At 40.5% G+C, this 21544-nt stretch overlaps 1 long non-coding RNA gene across 2 annotated transcripts in view; it reads left to right on the top strand.

Moving 5' to 3' along the window:
- Window positions 1–21544, top strand: part of LOC118501604 — a 60922-nt gene that overhangs the window by 5329 nt on the left and 34049 nt on the right. The window contains exon 1 of one of the 2 annotated variants that reach the window (XR_004904229.1): window positions 10878–12243. The exons of the other annotated variant lie outside the window; for it this stretch is intronic. This is a non-coding gene — a long non-coding RNA (uncharacterized LOC118501604). Of the gene's footprint in view, window positions 1–10877; window positions 12244–21544 lie in introns of those variants that run through there. 2 annotated transcript variants of the gene reach the window in all.

The following is a 21544-nucleotide window of genomic DNA, read 5'->3' as shown; positions in this document are numbered from 1 at the left end:
ACTCTGTCAGACAGCAAGGGAGATCAAGAGTCCAAAAAGGCTATTTCATCCAGGCCAGAGAAAAGTCTCGAGTCACCACAGGATACTCCCCTCTAGTGACCAGAATTATTACATAACCTAGGTGTATTCACCCTTCATTCAGCAAATATATTTGGAGCATTTACCATGTTCTAGGAAATGTTCTAGGTGCTAGGGATATAGCAATGAGCAAAAACAGGTAAAATGTCATGGAGCTTGCTTTTTGCTGAGAGGAGACAAAACTTGTTAGGTGATTGAAAAAAAAATTTAGGGTTAAGGGGACAGAAAATGATGGGAGGAGACTGTTTTAGATAGGGTGGTCATTGGAAACTTCTGTGAGAGGTGACATTTAAGTGTAGACATTTAAGCATAAACGGAGTCAACCACACAGATATCCAGGAATAAATCATTCAAGCAGGAGGAGAATGTAGAGGTCCTGAGGCAAAAACATTCTTGGGGCATCCCAGGAGCAAGATAAAGGCATCTGTAGCTAGAGTGGAGTACGATGGGCAGTGGCAGGAAATGAGATCAGAGAGAGAGCTGGGGTGAGATCGTGTAGGCCTTGCAGCCTGTTATGAACTAATGTTTTGTGATATAGCCTTTCCTATAAGACAGCCCTCAACACCCCACCCATTGGCCCCCACCTTGGGTTGTCTGACCTGGGCCTCAGGAACTGAAAGCGCCAGGCCACCTACATGACCACCAACCCTACAGGTAATGCCAGCACCTAGGAATGACAGTGAGTCAGCACAGGTGACTATGCTATATTCACTTAGCTTTCATTAATGCAGATTCCATCCAAATTTATAATAACCTAATAACACTAATAATCACTCAGAAACAATCAGCAATAACATCACATGAGAGAATTGGGGAATAACAAACCTGAGTCCCAAGAGTCCAGATCAGAGTCCGGGCTTGGGAGGCAGCCGGTCAGCATCTTGCAAGGCAGAGTCTGTGGTGGCTTCAGAGTCAGCTAGAACAGGGTCGATGGAACAGCAGCGTGCCATTCTCTCCCTCTCAGCTGTCTTAGCTGTCTGTTTGAAGGCTTTTGCTTTCGTATTTTTGTACAATGTAATGCTGCATCAACCTTTGATTAACACACATGTTGTGTGCCGCCCCGATAAGCACATGCCGATTATGTCACTTTACTGCATGTGCTCTGAGGCTGGTGTTACTCTTCAGATAACTACATACTGTCCATGTCGCTCCACTGCACATGCCCTGAGAGAGTGATATCACCCCTCAAATAAGCACATGCTGTCCACCATGTTATACTGTGCATGCTTGAGGGGTTGCACTATCCAAGACATTGCTCCACTGCACATGCTCTAAACATGGCTACTTAGTTGACAGGACTGACACTATCTTAGTTCAGTCTTGCTTTCCACACAGCCCAAGAAAGGGATTTGGGATTTTATTCTAATAAGCAGGAAGCCAATGGAGGGTTTGGAGCAGAGGTACATCATGATCTGACTTACATTTTAACCAGATCAGTCTGAAATCTGAGTGAAGAGTGGACTGTAGTAGGGAGGGAGTAGAAACTGGAAGACTGGTTGGGGGCCTATGCTATTAATTCAGATGCAGAAGGATGATGTTTGAGTTAGATGGTTACTGTGGATGTGGCAGGAAATACTGGATTTAGAATTCATTTTGAAGTAGAGCTTATGGGTTTGCTGAGCACATTGTGGGTGCTTGATTTCTATCTGTTGAGTCAATGGATACACAGAGTATTCTGGGGTGAGGCAGGACTTTTCCCTGGTCTGGATGAAACATCCCTGTCATTGACTACCCCTCCCCTCTTTGTTCTCTTTCCATGCTCACTCGCAGCCGTCTGGTGACTAATACTTTGTTCCACATCCCCTGACTCTAGGGAGGAGTGTTCTGAACACTGAACACTAGGACATTGTCCTTGGAAAATATCTACAACTGTAATTTAGTAAATTGGGGTTCTGGGTTATTTTTAATTCTCTTGCCAATTTTCCCCAATCTGACCAACTCTCTTTATGCTGATAAAGTTGAGTTTTCAGGTTTTTCAAAAGCTGAAAACTCGAGGCTCAAATCCTGGGAAATGGTGGTCCCACGTGGTCCTTTCACACTGTCAAGCCCATTCTGAGCAATTAAGTGGACTCCTTTTTGAAAAGTTTTTCCCATCTTAGCAATACATGCATCTTATTACTCTTTAAACTCATATTGTGCAACTTCTAAATGTAGAATTAATATAATTGGGTAGGAACCCAGTTCTCACAGAAGATTTATAGAGTTCTTTACTGCAAAGACCTCTTCTTCAATTCCAAGGGCAGCAATAATGCCTACTAAGGCTGGGACTGGGGTGAGGCAATTGAGGTGCTTAGGGAGCAATATTTAAGAAAGCACTCATGTTCAGGGTCTTATAAGTACAGGGTGTGAACCTGAGAATAAGGGCCTCCTGAAATGCTGTGCTCTGGGCACCAGGATTGCCTCACCCTACTCCTGGCCTTGTTGCCTATAGAGAAACATTTTGGTTTATTCACCAGGCAGCTGTAGCATCAAGAGTAGGACCAGTTCCCCACTGTTTGGCCATGACTGTGCGACAGAAAGCTGCTCTTAGAGAAAGCAAATGGCATGGAGAGGAGCCATGTTCAGGAAGCTCTGCCAAGCTGGAAATTAAAACCAGTGGGAAAATGGGGATGAACATTATGGAGTTTTGCTTCATAATCAACTCAGCAAACCACTGGCAGTCTATTTGTTGAGGGCTACCTGGATCTATTAATCGTATCTATAGCATTTCTATCTCATTTGTGACTCCTCAGATATAGCGTTTATAAACTGTGTATTTTCTATGATGCCTCTTTTTACATACGACAAAAATTAGCAGAAGAAATAATGGCTGCAACATAAATGCTTGAGGCAATCAGTTAAGGGATTATTTTTAAGGATGGGTTAACAAATTCCATTTTTAAAATGAGTCCAAATTGACTGAGTGCTTCTAAATTAGTTCTTTAGTTTTCACTCTTAACTGCTGACAATGCCACTATTAATTTCAATTATTTAAAGGCAACCTTAATACGTGTGAAACAAGAAAAACAAGAACAGAAAGTAATAAAGGACTTTCTGCAAGACAGGCTGACATTTTGACTGGCACAGAGATTTTTTTTCTTTCACACACTTGTGCTTTGACATTTCACTTGGCACAAACATTTTACAAATTCTTGACCTAATCTGATGCACTGTTGTTTAGCGATTGCTGACGTGACATGTTTTAACCTCAAGCTCACTGGATTTCAAATGTTACCTTTAACTGTTAGTCAGGGTTGGATGACCTCCAAAACACAATCGAGGCAAGAGTCTGTGTACCTCGGAAGTTAAATGTATTTGCCTAGAATGATGAAAGAGCAGCTTGAAGTAGGAGTTGGGGGAAGGGCAGGAAAGGAGTATCATTAAGGGCAATTGTTGGGTGAAAACAGGGCAGAAAACAGATCCCTACAGAACCCTAACACCTTCAAGAGACAGCAGTCCCAAACATACAATACCTAGGAATAAACCTAACAAGAAATATGTGGGGCATTATGACTAGGTATGTGAAACTTCAGAATAGAAAAGATGTAAATAATTGAGAAGTACATTATCTTTCTAAAAGGGAAGACTGTGTTGTGTAAAAATATCACTTCTCACATTGTTTTTTAGGTACAACTTTACTGTCTCTAGGCCTCATTGCCTGTGGGTATTAGGAAGAGGTTACATTCATATGAACACCCAGATTTTGCTAGCTCATTAGCTTTTATTGACATCTGCCTCTTCATTCAAGAATATGCCAACTCACAATGTTCTGCTCTAATCTTTTTAAGGGGGCTATATCAGTTAGAAATGCTTTCAGCTGCAAGAAATAAAACAACACCAACAGTGGTTTAAACAATAAAGACATTTAATTGTCTCCATCATTAGTCACGAGGCAGGCAGTTCCAGGTGTGATGCATTGGCTGACTCACAGAATCATCAAAGACCTAGGCTCTTTCTGTGTTCCCACTCTTGCCAACCTAGGAAATCTGTTTTTGTCCTCAGGCTGTTGCCTTGTGGACCCAAGTGGAAAGAACCACAGCTCCAAGCATAATGTTCATACACAACCATGTTCAAAGTAGGAAGAAGGGGCAGCACCACCTGCAGCCTGTTTTCTCTTCAATCTCATTGCCCAAAGCTGGGTCATATTGTCCACCTCTAGACCAATCATTGGCCCAGGGGGACTGTAACTGCCATGATGGGCTTTGATCAAATGTGATTCATCCAGTTGCTGGCACCAAGGCTGCCAGAACAAAATCCTGGTTCTCTTAACTATGAAGAAGGGGACATTGCTACTGGACAGTCAACCAACAGCATTTGTCCAAAGATGCAATACCTACAGGCATTTGAGAGAGACCCCCTCACAAGGCTACTACTCTGCTGGCTGCTTCAGACTCTTTTTTGATCTGTAATACACAGGCTCTCCTCCCTAGTGGTTGTTCCCCCTTTTCCAAGTGTCAAACCTGGTTGGCTGCCTGCAGCAAAGAGGGGCAGAGTGGCCTTCTGGGCAGTGTGCACTGTGTTGCCAGGATCCCACAGCAATATTCCTTGTGACCAGTCTTGCACACACAGAAACAGCTTCTGCAGCTCTTGCCCCTGATCTCTCTTCTACGGTGACTTTGTAGCAGATCCTATAGGTGGACTTGACATCCATTCTCTTCTCCCTTCTCCCACCTCCATTCTAGAGGTTGGAAGCTAAGCATCATTTTATAATCTCCTTTGTGGGTGGGGGTAGTTATGTGTGTGACAGTTTAGGGTAATGCTGTTTAAGTAGAAGTTTGCCAGGGGTTTCCCGAAAAAACCTTTGCTTTCCTGGTAAAGGCCTTGGCTGCAGCTTGGATCACTGTGTTACTTAAGTTTAACATGATCTAGGCAAAGCATTAATAAGATTTTTAAGGGGAATGACAGCAAAATTATTCTAAAGCTTCTCTGGAAGAATACACAAGTGAGAATGGCTAGGATATTAGTTTTATTTGGGCAGGGATTATATGAAAGTAATTTCCTTTTCTGTTTCTTCCAAGGCTTTTATGCTTTGTAAAGACTTCCTAATTTTGAAATCTATTAAATATTTATCTTATTTTTCTGGTTTTATTATTTTATATTAAAAAACTATATATAAAAATCAGCATAAGTGTCAGATGGGCACTAGACTTATAAGGGTGAACATTTCATAAGTTATATAAATGTCTAATTTACTATATTGTACACCTGAAACTAATATGTGTAATACTGTATGTCAACTAAATTCTAAATTTTAGAATTTAGAAAAAAAATTCTAAAAATCACCATGAGCAAAGCTATGAGGCAGGCAACAAACTGGGAAAAGTATCCCTGTTTCAGCATGGTGACTATCAGCAGGAGCTTGCTATCAGGGGGTAGAGGGGAGAGCCGTGTCACTGGAATATGGTGATATTATTATTCCCATATGTTATTATTGTTTTTTATCTCCACTTTATCAATGAGGAAATTAAGAAGTTAGGTAACTTGCCCATGTAGGATGAACTGAAATCCAAATCCAGGTGTTTCTGAGGATAAAAAGCCAGTCTGTGCTCTTTCTACTATGTCCCACTGCTGATGAAATCTTAACTGAGAAATGTTGACTTTCCAAGTGAATTAGCAATAATCAGAGGAGTCGGGCAGAAGAGGGCTATTTGAGACATGGAGAACAGGAAGGATATATTAAAGGGGAAAGATGAAAATGAAAGTTTTCAATATACATCATCCAAATTGGGTCTAGGATCCTTGGGAATGGGCAAGTAGGAAGGATGGACCCCAAATCCATGTTACCTGTAACCTGGTCCAAATTCTTGTCACACATAGCAAAGGCAGTATATTGTGGAATGTGCACAGACCTTTTATGTCTAATAGATCTTTGTTGATCCCCTTTTATCACTTACTAACCACATGTCAAAATGAGGATAAAACTGAATCCTTAAGTAATCCAACCAAAGACTCCATCACAATGCAATTTTCTCTCCTCCAAGGATACAGAGCTTGGGAGCTCTTGCTCCCTGTGTTCTGATTCCTGCCAGATTGCACTCCCAGACACCAGTGGGATAGTTCCAGAGCTACACTTAAAGATGTAGGTGTAGCAGTGAAACTTGTTTGCTGCTAACAAGAATTCAATAAGCACAGTTTTATTTTGATTGCAAGTATCCACCCATACTTTGTTCATTAAATACTCCACACTGTTTTCCCCGGCTTGACATTGCATTAAGATTGCACAATTATACACACAGCCATCCAGAGAATAATATTTTTTAATAGGTGTATTATATTTAAACAGGAATGTCCATTGTGTATTGACAAAGTTTAAATGTAGTTATTATTATTTTTTAGTTTTCATTTTTTAGAAATGAGCCTTTCACTTAAAATATATTTTTATATTTAATGTTTTCCTTTATTGGATTTATTGGGGTGACACTGGTTAACAAAATTATATAGGTTTCAGGTGCACAGTTCTATAACACATCATCTGTAGACTATTGTGTGTTCACCACCCCAGTCAAGTCTCTGTCCATTACCATTTATCGCCCCATACCCTCCTCCACATCTCCTCCTCTTGGCAATCACTACACTGTAGTCCATGCCCCTGAGTTTTTTTCTCTTTTTTTCCATTTTGCTCAATCCCAACCTCCCTTCCCCAATAGCTGTCAGCCAAAGGTTAAATGTAATTAAATGAAAATTATTATGCTCACCACAGATAATTTCTATCTGTATTATTCATATGGCTGAATAATAAAATCCATAATGGAATAGTTCCACTTAAAACTAATGTTGCTCAATTTATGGCCCGCTTTTCAAAATTTTAACTTCAATCACTTTCTTACTCAACACAATTATAGCTATAACTAATTTGAATTGATTAAATTTGAAAATAAAAATCAATTTATGAAAGGTCACAAAACAGTAAAATGTAGCAAATTTTTATTTATAAGTGCAGATCAGATAGTACATGGAAATTGGCTTACATTGTTTGCAGAGAAATTCTTAATGCAAGTAATATGACAAAACAGCAGCTTATTACACTGATTAATGCATAGAATTGAAGATTATCACAATCATTTTTATAAATAAAAGTGACTTATATAAGAATTTATTTATTTATCCTCTTACATTTAATAATGAACAAGAATAGTCAATTAAAAAATTGTCACATTCTTTTCCTAGTTTAATGTATTTGCTTTTTATTTTATAGTCACTCTGAGCTATTGCTTTGATGTCTGTAAAAGCTACAATTTTGCTATAAACCTTGAAATTAATTTAGAAACAATCCAATGTCCAATTTTTCAGTAAATAATTAAAGAAACAAGCAGGTAAAACTAATTATAGTGCATTGGTATGAACATATTTAAAGAGTGTGTGTGGATGGAAAGAACATATTCTTGCATCAGATGGTTCTTAAATATTTGCAATGCTGTGTTTGTATATGAGACATGCCTATCAAGGCAGTTCCTGGTACATAGTAGGCACTTAGAAATGTTTGTTGAATAAGTAATTAACACATATTACCAGACAAATAAGTGCATATTACCATGTCTTAGACAAAGTCTCCAAAAATTATGGAATTTTAAACATTAAAAATTTATTCTAATGATATGTGGCATATTTACTGGAAGTGTTAAGGCACAAATTTTTCAGACAAGTGTGTTACCTCACATCTGTTTTGTATGCTGCACAGCATGTCAATCATTAACTACATTTTCCAGACCCTCTTTCGTTTCTGTACCTGTGAACTTAAACTCAAATATTATTAGAAAGGTTCCATCCTTCCCCTAGTGAAGCTACATTTCTCACTTCTTATTTTAGAAAGAATCTCTGTTGGATTAGATGTACTTATACAATTTTCTCTGGTTTTTCAAAACTTCTTATAAAACTTCTTTCATTGTAGGCCCTCAGACCTGAAGGAATGCTACATACTAAATTCTTCTTTGACTTTCTAGTTTATTCTATTGCTTCTTAGGGGGGTCATAACATTTTGGTTTCCTACATTCACTGCAAGTTTCTCCTGAATCCATACAACTTTGTCCCAGGCCTCATTCTCTAAACCAGTCAATCCATTTGCATGTTTACATTATTAGACTTAAAAAGGACTTCTTTTACTAGCCACATTGGCTTAACAGGTGCTCTTGTTTGAGGAGGGCATAGAAGACATCACTCCTGCAGGGAGTGTCGTTGGAGACCACCAGGGATCACTGAGCAAAACAGGTTGGGATAGGGATGGGATACAGTGAGCAGGGCCTGGAGCACCTGGGGATTCAGCTATGAAAAGTTTACATCAATTGTTTGAGTAGAATTTACCCAAGACTTTTATTTTTGCAGGGGGCTAGGGAGATAAAAGTTTTGGGGGAAAGTAGGGTGGTCATGGGACGTGTTCCATTAGGAAGTACTTGGCTTCTGCCTCTCAGCTTCTCTCCTCCTGAGGGTCTTGAGGATACCCAAGTAAACCCCACACAGGGCAGTTCTGCTCTACCTAGCCCCCATGTACTGGATGCTGGATTGCCCATCCATCTCCTCATTCAACCTTCCCAACAGATCCACTTTTATTTAGGCACCCATGTTTCCCCCACCCCTCCCCCACAACCCATTGTTCAAGGGAAGTTGACCCTTCCTCAGTTCCAGGTCTGGGCCTGATTGGTCCAATGGGGCTCTCACCTCCTTTATAAGGAATTAGATTGGGCTTGTGATCCAACTTGAACTAATGAGGTATGAAGAGAGGTGCTAGGGCTCCTGGAGAAGAGTTTCAATTTCCAGGAGAGTTCCGGCAGCAGCTGGCTTTCTCTTCCTATAGCTGTTCTTATGCACAGTTTGTGGAGCCAGGCTGGCTGCAGCCTTCTTGCCTCCAGCCTGAAGAGGAAGCCAGAGGAGGCCATTGCTGGAAGGCCGAGGAAGTGAATGCATCTTTATTTTTTAATCTATAATTTAGAAAGTCAGTCTCTGTCTTTTTCTTACGTCCCTTCCTTCCATGAAGAAGGACTTTAAAAAAAAGTTATGGTAAAATATACACAACATAAAATGTTAGCATTTAAACTATTTTAAGTGTATAATTCAGTGGCATTAAGTTTATTTGCACCATTGGGCAACCATCACCACTACCCATCTCTAGAACTTTTTCATCACCACAAACTGAAATTCTGTACCTATTAAACACAAAGAGACTTTTAATCAGGCTGGATTCCAGGGCATAGACTGGGCCCTTTCTTCCAGAGGAGGAGGTCACTGTGTTTTTAAATGCCATAAACATAGGAGTGGCTTTCCCTCTTGGTTTTTCCTTCTATCCACATAGCAGGAGGGATGAGCTGTGTCAAGGCCTGCCTCCACCGGGGAGGTCTGAACATCTTGGTCCTCTACTTCCACTTTCAAGAGAAAGTACTGACGTAGGGCTGGTGGTTGGTTAGATGAAAAAAAAAGTCATTTGTTGTTTATCCAAAATTCAAAGTTAACTGGTAATCTTATGGTTTTATTTGCTAAATCTGGCATCCTTAGGTAAGGAGAATGCAGCCCTTGAGGCCTTGAGGTCTTGAAGGACCCGTGGTAACAGTAGTAGACATCAGTGTCTGGCAATAAGGATCTAGCAAGAAGCTGGCTATCTGGGCAGGGACTAGCATGGAGAGAGGATTGTGGGTCTAACTGACACTCCATTTCCTCATTTCTACTTGCCAGGATGGAGCATACTCTGCACCTCACATCCCACCTGAACTGTCATTGTGGTTGGAGAGAGGAGAATAGAGAAAGAATCCTAAACTTGTTGAGTATTAACTCAAAAGAACCTTAGAGGATGAAAACCCCTGAAAGTGACTGAGTACTCTGCATTGTCTAGATTAAGCAGAAATGAGAACTCAAGAACTAAGGTTAGTTATAGTACAATAAAGTCCCATTTTTCACATTGAAGCCTGTGAATAAATTTGTACCTGCTATAAAAAATGGTACTGAAGAGATTATCTACAAGGTCCCTTTCGTATTGACAATTCTGTAGCTGTAGAGATGAAGCTTCAGGCCCTTGAAAGAAAAGGAAGACATGGGTTAGGCAAGGGTAGGAGCATTTCAGAACCTCCTATTGACTGCTTGGTTGCTGAAGACCCAGCAAATGGCATGGGTGGGAAGAAATTTGAGGAAATTAATGACCACTGTGTAAGCTGTTCTTGTGTGATTTGAGTTTGCTGCTTCTTAAACATTTAAAGTGGAAATTAGCTAGAGTCAATTATTATTATTAACAGTGAGAGGCAGCTGATTTACACTGATTAAGCTGATTCAAGAGGTGTTTTCTTAAGGGAACTATGAACGGGCTATCTAGGGAACCAACCGGTGAACAAGCATGTTTTTATAGGGAGAGCCCCAAAGGACTCTTGACCCAGGGAGTCTGAAAGCTGAGAATTGTTGAGGAATGAACCATGTTTATCTTCCCTCCTAAGCGAGCAGTAATGCAGCAAACAGTGGATCCTCTCTGCTGACACAGTGGGTAAAAGACATGAAGGGGAACTCCCTCAACCCTGCAGAAAGAAAGGCTGCCTAGACAGTGGGGGACACACACTCCAGACAGGATGCCAGGAAGAAAGCCTTTCTAAGAGTGGACAGGGTTTAAGCCAATACCAAGAGACTTGAGAAGAAATTGATGATCCAGTGGAGGGCTGGTGGAGGGGAAACATCTATACCTGGGGCCAAGGAAGCAGCTTTGTGCTCCTCCCCAGCAGCACCCCACACTCATCAACAGTCAGAGAGCACTGGGCTTGGCAGGCCCTGGCAGGAGCAGGAGCAGGAGCAGGAGCAGGAGCAGGAGCAGGAGCAGGAGCCAGCAAGGCTGTTCCTGCTTAGTGAGGAAGAGGTGAGTCACAAACGTTTTTTGATCAACTCCCTTTCCAGGGAACCCATGGCCTGGCACAGGGAGCAAGGGTAAGTTATGCTGGAGCACTCAGGCAAGCAGGATGTGACTGATGCCTACTAGTAGATATCAGTCGTATTGATCAATATTTACACTTATGGATTTACATGTGAAGGAGTGAGCTTTGGGGGTAGAAGTACCCTGCCCTATGTATCTTTACTGGCTTTGAAGGCCCTTGTAAAAACCATAGATGGCTAGAGTAGAGGTGGTCAAAGGCCATAAGCATGTCATCCTCCATTTTAAAGGTTGCTATTTGTGAAGAATAATGAGAAATAAAAATTGAAGTATTGGCTACTCCTGGTGTTAACTAGCAGGCTTTGGTTTTCTAGATCCTGGCTTTTGATACCAGTACTTCCTGCAGAGATTACTAAGAACTTTACACTAAATCTGGGAAGACCTGTTTGACAGGAAACACCTACCTAAATGAAAGATTCCACTCCAAATTGGAAAGAATGGGGAAAAATTGGTCTAATAAAACCATGAAACCAGGTATCATGAAGGATAACCACATAACAAAAGGAATATGAAATCAGAGAAAACTTCAGGTGGAAGTATCCAGTAAATGGGTTAAGCAATGTCCATAGGCTTTGAGATCTATTCAGTATGGTGCTGAACCAGGAAATATACAAAATGTATTTAACCTTTTTGCACAGTGAGGTAAACATAATCCCAAGGAGATGGGGTTCAATGGGAACCAACGGCTGGCCCAGGCTTGTCACACCTGTGGGAAGGGTGTCAGGAAGGCTCAGAACAAGCCAAAGCTTGTGAGAAAGAAAAAAAATGCTAAAGACAAGCAAAAGGGTTTTTAAAAAACTAGTTGGAGCAAGAAAAACATGGAAGGTATAGGCCTGTTGTTTGGGAAATTTACTGCAATGCTTGCAGATGATAAAGACCAAGGGAGAATGACACTTCTGTCTCCTCCAACAAGAAAATGCTTTTCAAGCTCCATGGAGCCGCACAATACACAGAGGGAAGGAAAGATAAGGGAAGTGACCCAGGCTCTAAATACTATGTGTCAGGAAAGTGCTTACCGGAAAATTGTTAATTAACTTGGTGCAAAAAAAATGAAGAATGGTGAGGAGATAAAAAAGACCTCTACACAAGGGGATTTGAATACTTATTTTAGACAGTCCCTTTATGTGGACTACCCTCTCCCAGCACTCCCAGGAGTTATCTGCTAAGCTTAATGGGTTGGCCTTCTCCACCCACCTGCAAACCCTCCTAAAGGTTCCAGAGAAAGGCCATAACAGAGTTAAAGCTGCAGATTACAGATCAAGGTCAAAAGCCCTGCCAACTGCCAATTCTCAAAGGTAGGTACATGGAGCAGAAAAGGTGGGAGAGCAATAGGAGGTCGTCAGGTCCTGGGGGGATGGGATGGGGCCACCTTGTCATTCTCTGCTAAGCTGACACCTGTTCCCAGCAGGTGACTTAATCACCAGTCCCTTAAAATAGCAGCTTGTTCCCTAAGCATTCTGGGTTCCTGTAAAAAAGGCTCGTCATTGGTTTCTTTTAAAGAGCCATACTCAGTCACAGTGAAATTTGGGAAAATATTTTAGAAAGCACAGAAAAATGTTAGAAAGTCAACTTTGACCTCATTCTCTAGAGATAGCTTCTATTAGCATTTTGTTTGACAATGTTTATTATTTTTCTCTGAGAGAGCATACATAGGATTAAAATTTGGATTATAGAAAAAAGCTTAAAAAATAAAATAAGAACTGCCTGTAATTCTACTACCACTGACATTTTGATGATTTCCTTCCAGTCTTTTTCTTTGCACACACATGCAACACATACATTTTTAATAAAATGAGAATCATACTGTATACACAATTTTGTATCCTTGTTTGCACTTAAAATTGTATTCTGAGACTTTTTTAAATCATTAAATGCTGTTCAAGAACATGATTGTAACTGGCCACCTGCTATTTTACTGTGCCAAAGTTCATCTAACCATTTATTACTTGGCTTATTTCCAGTTCTTCACCATTTGAAAATAACAACATTATAAACATCTACGTGTGAAAATCTTCACTTAGGATCAATTTCTAAAGTTGAATTATTAGGTTAAAGACCAGAAACATTATTGAGACTTTCAATAAATGTATAATGCTGCCTTGTTCTCCAGGAAGGTCATGCCATTTCACCCCACTCCAGCCCCAATGGACAACTGAGGGCCCATTTCTTGTCAAATTTTATTAGATTTGCAGTTTCTGTCTGGCTCTTCAAGGCCTCCCTGCTTTGTGCAATGCCATCACATCACTGCCATCTTGTGTTCTTCCTCTGTGGCTTTTCTAGGGAAAGAGGATGTTCTGGTCCCTGGAATATTTGAAATGCTCTTCCTATAGTCCTCTTAAGACCTTTATTGCTGCATGGTCACGTTTGTGTTTGCTTTGAGGGGGTATGGACTTCCCTCAGTTTGACCAGCTGGATAACTCCTAGCTGTCCTTCTGGACTCAGCTCAGACCTACTTACCTCTGACACTGCAGGCTGGCTTAGGAGGCTCTCCTCTGTATTCTCCTCAGTACTTCCCCTGTCAAAGCACTTGTCACATTGTACTGTGTGCTCAGCTGTCTGCTCTCCAGATGTAAGCTTCCTGAGGTAAGGGACTTGTCTTTCCTTTCCTTTCTTTTCTTTTTTCTTTTTCCTTTGGTGCCTGACACAGCATGAGGGAGATGTAGGTATTCAATAGAGGCTGAATAATACTTACTTTATTTAAAAATTTTGAAGGTTCACCTCTATTTCCATACCCTGTATTCTATCCTATTCCCTCTAAATAGTTACTGAGATTCTTTCTGATTATATAAGTATCTAGTTGTTCTATTTATTTTTCCACTTTATTGAGATGTAATTGACATATAACATTATATACATTTAAAATGTACAACAGAATGATTGAAACATATATGTATTGTGAAATCATTATCACAATAAGATTAGTTAACATATCTACCACTTCACATAATTACCATTATATTTTTTTGGTGTATTGGTGAGAACTTTTTTATTTTTTAATTTTTAATTTTTTAATATATTTTATTGATTACGCTATTACAGTTGTCCCATTTTCACTCCCTTTTACTCCCCTACTCCCCTCCACCCTGTACACCCTCTCCCACCCATATCCCCCCCTTTAGTCATGTCCATGTGTCATACTTATAAGTTCTTTACCTTCTACATTTCCGATACTATTCTTACCCTCCCCCTATCTATTTTCAACCTACAATCTATGCTACTTATTCTCTGTACCTTTTCCCCCCTCTCCTCCTCCCACTCCCCTGTTGCTAACCCTCCATGTGATCTCCATTTCTGTGGTCCTGTTCCTGTTCTAGTTGTTTGCTTAGTTTCTTTTGGTTTTGCTTTAGGTGTGGTTGTTAATAATTGTGAGTTTGCTGTCCTTTTATTATACATGATTTTTTTTATCTTCTTTTCTTAGATAAGTCCCTTGAACATTTCATAAAATAAGGGCTTGGTGATGATGAACTCCTTTAACTTGACCTTATCTGAGAAGCACTTTATCTGCCCTTCCATTCTAAATGAAAGCTTTGCTGGATAGAGTAATCTGGGATGCAGGTCCTTGTCTTTCATGACTTGGAATACTTCTTTCCAGCCCCTTCTTGCCTGTAAGATCTCTTTTGAGAAATCAGCTGGCAGTCTGATGGGAACTCCTTTGTAAGTTACTGTCCCCTTATCTCTTGCTTCTTCTAGGATTCTCTCCTTCATTTTTACCTTGGCTAATGTAATTATGATGTGCCTTGGTGTGTTTCTTCTTGGGTCCAACTTCTTTGGGGCTCTCTGAGCTTCCTGGATTTCCTGGAAGTCTATTTCCTTTGCCAGAATGGGGAAGTTCTTTATTATTTGTTCAAATACGTGTTCAATCTGTTGCTTTTCCTCTTCCCCTTCTGGTACCCCTATAATTCGGATGTTGGAACATTTAAAGATGTCCTGGAGGTTCCTAAGCTTCTCCTCGTTTTTTTGAATTCTTATTTCTCCATTCTTTCCTGTTTGGTTGTTTTTTTCTTCCTTCTGGTCCACTCTATTGTTTTGAGTCCCAGTTTCCTTCCCATCACTATTGGTTCTCCGTCCATCGTCCTTCATCTCTTTTATGGTAACCTGAAGTTTTTCATCTAATTTGCGCCCAAAATCAACCAATTCTGTGAGCTTCCTGATCACCAGTGTTTTGAACTGTGCATCTGATAGATTGGCTATCTCTTGGTTGCTCAAAAGGATGAGTCCTGAGGCATTGATCTGTTCTTCTGTTTGAGACATGTCTCTCTCTCTCTCTTTTTTTTTTTTTTGGTCTGGTTGTTCCTGTTATGGTGAGGGGCGGAGCCTTAGGTGTTCACCAGGGCTGGGCACCCAAGTCACTAGATTGTGACATCGTATGTGGGGGCAGGGGCGGGAGGGAACAATGGCGGTAGCTCCGTTCTTCTGGGGCCTCAGTCCCTTCTCTGGGATCCTGGGTTGCGTGCTCTGCCCTGGTCCACACTCGCTGCCTCACTGGGTCTGCCAACTGCTGCTTGCATACTCAGGGTCCACCTGGTGCGATCTTGCGCGCCCCAGATGCCTTATGCACTCCCAGTTGCCTTATGCGCCCAGTTCTCCCTGTTCTCCGAGCGCCGCAACTCGCGCCCGGCTGCTCCTCTCCGCCCCTCCTACCAGTCTGGATAAATGGGTCTACTTCAACTTCTTGGCTGTCCGACTTCCATTCAGATAAATTCTCTTGTCAGTTCTGGGTGTTATTCTGCCTCTAAATTGTTGTTGTTCTAATCTTCGTTGTGTGTGGAGGTACAGTGCGTCCACCTATGCCTCACCATCTTGTTGGAAGTCTTGGTGAGAACTTTTAAGATCTCTCTTAGCAACTTTCAAGTATAAATACAGTACTTTTAACTATAGAAACCACACTATACATTAGGTCCCCAGAACTTATTTATCTTACAAATGGAAGTTTGAACCCTTTGACCAACATTTTCCTGTCCCCTCACCCCTTAACCCCACCCCAGTCCTGGCAACCACCATTCTCCTCTGTTTCTAAAAGTTTGACTTTTAGATTTCACATATAAATGAGATCATACAGTTTTTGCTTTTCTATGTTTGACATTTCATTTAGCATAATGCCCTTAAAGTTTATGCATGTTGTTGCAAATGTAGGGATTTCTTTTTTTGTCATGCTATCTAATATTCTGTTGTATGTGTGTATCTCATTTTCTTTATTCATTTGTCAGTGGCCCTGTAGGTTGTTTCCATGCCTTGCCTATTGTAAATAATGCTGCAATGAATATGGGAGTGCAAATAGCTCTTTGAAACAGTGATTTCATTTCCTTCAGATAGATATCCAGAAGTGGCATTGCTGAACCATATGGTGGTATATTTTTAATTTTTAAGGAGCCTTTATACTGTTTTCCATAGTGGCTATACCAATTAACCTTCACACCAGCAGTGCACAAAGAGTCCCTTTTTTCCACATCCTCAGGATAACAAATGGAACTTCATCACTACTTTGAAACTCATTTCAGTTCTTCCTGTTGGTAAGTCGAGTCTCTGTTAAGAGAAAGGGAGGCCAGGCTAGAAGTTAACATGGAATAGGATGAAGTAACCAAACACAGACCTGAGATCTGGGGGCTGGATTTGCAAGCAGGGAGTGATATGGGTATGGCTTCATTTGTACCTTGGAGGAAGTCCTCAACTGAGCTCACATTTTGGGGAAAGAAGCAGGATTATAGTATCCACATTCAAGAACTCTCTATCCCCCACCTCAGAGATGTTTTAGGTTGTGAACTTGAAGACTGCATCCGTCTAGTGTGCTGCTTATATGGCAGAATGGGCCACCAGCAGGACTGTGGCAGCTATTTAGCTTCTTGTTCCTGGTGTTTCAAGGTTGCAGTGTGGATGAGATAGAACCCAATGTATGGGCATTAAGGGATGGCTTCTTGCTTCCTTTAAAGCAGACAGAGAAACCTTGTGACTGCTTATCCTCAGGCATGCTTTCGTCTCCATAGTCCAGAGCTAGGCACCTCTGGTGGAGATCACCTGTGTTTACTCCAGTGTACCTCTAAATCCTCTCATTTTGCTCATGACCCATGATGTACAAGAGATTATGAAACACTGTTCTAGCTAAGACGACTCTTGTACGGAGGGAGGGTTAAGTGTAAATATGGACATGACTCTGGGAAACTTCCCATCACCTCATCCTCAAGATTTATTAGAAGGGGCAGGTGGATTCAGTCAAGTTCACTCAGCAGCACCCCCACAGGTCTGAGAGAGTAATGGCTCTTAAATCTGTTAGACCAATGAGTCATTCCTGAAATCTAATGTGATAAGAATCTTTTGGCAGGCATGTTAGAACAATTTTCTGGTCTCTGCCCCAAGAAATTGTAATTTAGTAGGTTGGAGTGGGGCTCATAAATCTGCATTTTTTATGAGCTCCTAGCTGATTCAATATTGCTGGTCTGAGGACCCTACTTTGAAATTACTGTAGGGAAGGATGAAAATAAAGCCCAGGGAGGAGGAAAGGGGCCACTGGACTCTGGGAGTCCCTAGGGCATCCATTCACATATGGGATTGCTTTTTTTTTTAGAGGTGGGGGTAATCCATAAAAATTACCGGATTATATTCTCCGAGCACCTAAAGTTTGTTTTGGTTTTGTACATTCTGTTTCTTTTTCTCCCCTACACCATGATGGGAGAAGTTCCTTAGAGTTCAAAGGGGCAGAAAATAGGGACTGAGGGATGGAAGGAGAGCTGGAGAGGTTCCAGGAAAGGGAGAGGAATGAAGGACAGTGGACACAAGGCCTGGTGATGGAGGAGCATTCCAGGCAGTTTTGTGGAGAGGTGTGGGAGCAGCTGCGGGTCATGAGGGATGTGGATGGGAGAACAAAGATAATTTATTTGAGTGCCATGGCCCTCAGGGTGCCAGAGTATGACCCAAAGCAGCCCAAAGGTGTTTGAGAAAGTGAAGGAAAGAACTCAAGTTATTTTAAAATTACATTTTCTTATTGGATGGGGTGTCTTAAGGTGTGACACTGCTTAGAGATTCTAGTCTTTAGCTTCACTAGGGTTACAATGACATGATAGTTCTGATGTGTCATGTGCAGGAGATTTGGGGTACCCAGGGGGGCCTCATTTGGTCTCTCATCCTCATTAAGACACTTTCTGTTTCTCACTGGGCCAACTGTTGGCAATAGTTCCCTACTGATACCCTGCCTTGAGGCTTTCCTTCCTCCACCCCAGTCTTTAGGCTAATCGGCCTAAACCAGAACTCTGATAACAATAGCTACCCTTGTATTAGAATCCAAGACTCCCTAATGTGAGAACAAGACTCGCATTTCCCCTCTAAGCCTCTTTTAATGAAGGGTTTGTTATAGGTTCCACTGACTACTGATTTGAACCAAAATGCCTCTCCAGGCATTCATATTTCTTGTTCCAAACTATGCTGCTAATGTTCTTTCTAGCCACATGTACCACACACTCCACACCTCTGTTGCTTGGACATTTACTTCTGTGCCTTTGCATTTACTGTTCCTGCCACCTGGAATGCCCTTCGTACCATTTCTGTCTAACAGAATCAACTCATTCTTCAAGGTGTAGCTTAAATGTCTCCCTATTTATTTAAACAAATTTATTGACTTTATTGAGGTGACATTGGTTAATAAAATTATATAGGTTTCAGGTGTACAATTCTATAATACATCATCTGTATATTGTATTGTGTGTTTACCACTCAAAGTCAAGTCTCCTTCCATCACTAATTATTGCCCTTTGCCATCTTCTACTCCCCTTGCTCCCTTTCCCTTTGATAATCATCATACTGTTGTCTGTGTCTATGATTTTGTTTTGCTAAATCCCTTCACCTTTTGCACCCAGACCCCATATCTTCCCCTCTAACAGCTGTCAGTCTATTCTCTGTATCTTTGAGCCTGTTTTCTTTGTTTACTTTGTTCATTAGATTCCAAATATAAGTAAAATCATATGGCACTTTTCTTTCTCTGACTGGCTTATTTCACTTAACATGATATTCTCCAGGTTCATCCCTGCTGTTGCGAAAGGTAAGATTTCCTTCCTCTTTTTTTTTTTTTTTTATGGCCAAGGGGTATTCCATTGTGTAAATGTACCATAGCTTTTTAATCTACTCATCTACTGAAGGGCACTTGGTGCTGCTTTAAAATCTTGGCTATTATAAATAACACTGTGAACATAGGAGTGCATATATTCTTTCAAATCAGTGTTTGGGTTTCTTCACATATACTCCCAAAAGTGGGATCACTGGGTCATAAAGCAGTTCCACTTTTAATTCTTTCAGGAAACCCCATATTGTTTTCCACAGTGGCCGCGCCAATCTGCATTCCCACCAACAGTGCACGAGGGTTCCCTTTTCTCCCCATCTTCACCAACAATTGTTGTTGATTTATTGATGATAACTGTTCTGACAGGTATGACGTGATATTTCATTATGGAATTAATTTGCATTTCCCTGATGGTATTGACTGAGTATCTTTTCATATATGTATTGGCCATTTGTATGTTCTCTTTGGAGAAATGTCTACTCAGGTTCTTTGCCCATTTTTAATTGGATTGTTTGTTTTTTCTTTGGTGTTGAGTTGTATAAGTTTTTAATAAATAAATTTTGGATATGAACCCCTTATCAGATATATCATCGATGAATATGTTTTTCCTTTCAGTGTGTTGTCTTTTCATTTTGTTGATGGTTTCCTTTGCTGTGCAAAGCCTTTTTAGTTAGATGTAGTCCCATTTGTTCACTTTTCTTTTATTTCCCTTGCCTGAGAAGACATATAAAAAAATATTGCTATGTGCAATGTTCAAGATTTTACTGTGTTTGTTTTCTTCTAGGATTTTTATGGTTTTGACTCTAATACTTAAGTTTTGAGTCCATTTTGAGTTTATTCTTGTATGTGGTATAAGAAGGTGGTCTAGTTTAATTTTTTGCATGTATCTGTTCATTTTCCCCAACACTATTTATTGAATGGACTATCTTTACTCCATTGTATGTTTTTCCCTCCCTTGTTGAATATTAATTGATCATATAGGTATGGGTTTATTTCTGGGCTCTCTATTCTGTTCCATTGATCTATACATTTGTTTTTATGCCAGTACCATGCTGTTTTGATTACTATGGCTTTGTAAAATAGTTTGATATCAGGTAGCATGATTCCTCCAACCTAGTTCTTCTTTCTCAAGATTGCTGAAACTATTTGGGGTCATTTATGGTTTCATATAAATTTTTGGAATATTTGTCCTAATTCTGTGAAATATACCATTGATATCTTTTAAAAAAATATATTTTATTGATTATGCTATTACAGTTGTCCCATTTCCCCCTGTATACCCCTCCACCCTGCACACCCTCTCCTGCCCACATTCCCCCCTTTAGTTCATGTCCATGTGTCATAAGTTTTTTAGCTTCTACATTTCCCATACTATTCTCGCCCTCCCCCTGTCTATTTTCTACCTACCATTTATGCTAATTTTTCTCTGTAACTTTCCCCCTTCTCTTCTCCTCCCACTCCCCTGTTGCTAACCCTCCATGTGATCTCCATTTCTGTGGTTCTGTTCCTGTTCTAGTTGTTTGCTTAGTTCGTTTATGTTTTAGGTGTGGTTGTTAATAATTGTTAGTTTGCTGTCATTTTACTATACATATTTTTAATCTTCTTTTTCTTAGATAAGTCCCTTGAACATTTCATAAAATAAGGGCTTGGTGATGATGAACTCCTTTAACTTGACCTTACCCAAGAAGCACTTTATCTGCCCTTCCATTCTAAATGATAGCTTTGCTGAATAGAGTAATCTGGGATGTAGGTTCTTGCCTTTCATGACTTGGAATACTTCTTTCCAGCCCCTTCTTGCCTGTAAGATCTCTTTTGAGAAATCAGCTGACAGTCTGATGGGAACTCCTTTGTAGGTAATTGTCTCCTTTTCTCTTGCTTCTTCTAGGATTCTGTCCTTCATTTTAATCTTGGGTAATGTAATTATGATGTGCCTTGGTAAGTTCCTCCTTGGGTCCAACTTCTTTGGGACTCTCTGGGCTTCCTGGACTTCCTGGAAGTCTATTTCCTTTGCCAGATTGGGGAAGTTCTTCTTTATTATTTGTTCAAGTATCTTTTCCACTTGTTGCTCTTCCTCTTCTCCTTCTGGTACCTCTATAATTCGAATGCTGGAACATTTAAAGGTATCCTGGAGGTTCCTAAGCCTCTTCTCATTTTTTTGAATTCTTGTTGCTTCATTCTTTTCTGTTTGGTTGTTTCTTTCTTCCTTCTGGTCCACTCCATTGATTTGAGTCCCAATTTTCTTCCCATCACTATTGGTTCCCTGTGCATTTTCCTTGATTTCACTTAGTGTAGCCTTCATTTTTTTCATCTAATTTGTGACTAAATTCAACCAATTCTGTGAGCATTCTGATCACCCGTGCTTTGAACTGTGCATCTGACAGGTTGGCTATCTCTTCATCATTTAGTTGTATTTGCTCTGGAGCTTTGATCTGTTCTTCTGTTTGTGCCTTTTTTGTGTGTGTGTCTTGTCGCGCCTGTTACATATGAGAGGCGGAACCATAGGTGTTCTCACCAGGGCAGGTCAACCCACGTGGCTGGGTTTTGATGCTGTA

Source organism: Phyllostomus discolor, chromosome 7 (genome assembly GCF_004126475.2).
Source record: "Phyllostomus discolor isolate MPI-MPIP mPhyDis1 chromosome 7, mPhyDis1.pri.v3, whole genome shotgun sequence".
NCBI lineage: Eukaryota > Metazoa > Chordata > Mammalia > Chiroptera > Phyllostomidae > Phyllostomus > Phyllostomus discolor.
Note: the sequence above shows the minus strand (reverse complement) of the source record. Positions and strands in the feature narration are given on the sequence as shown.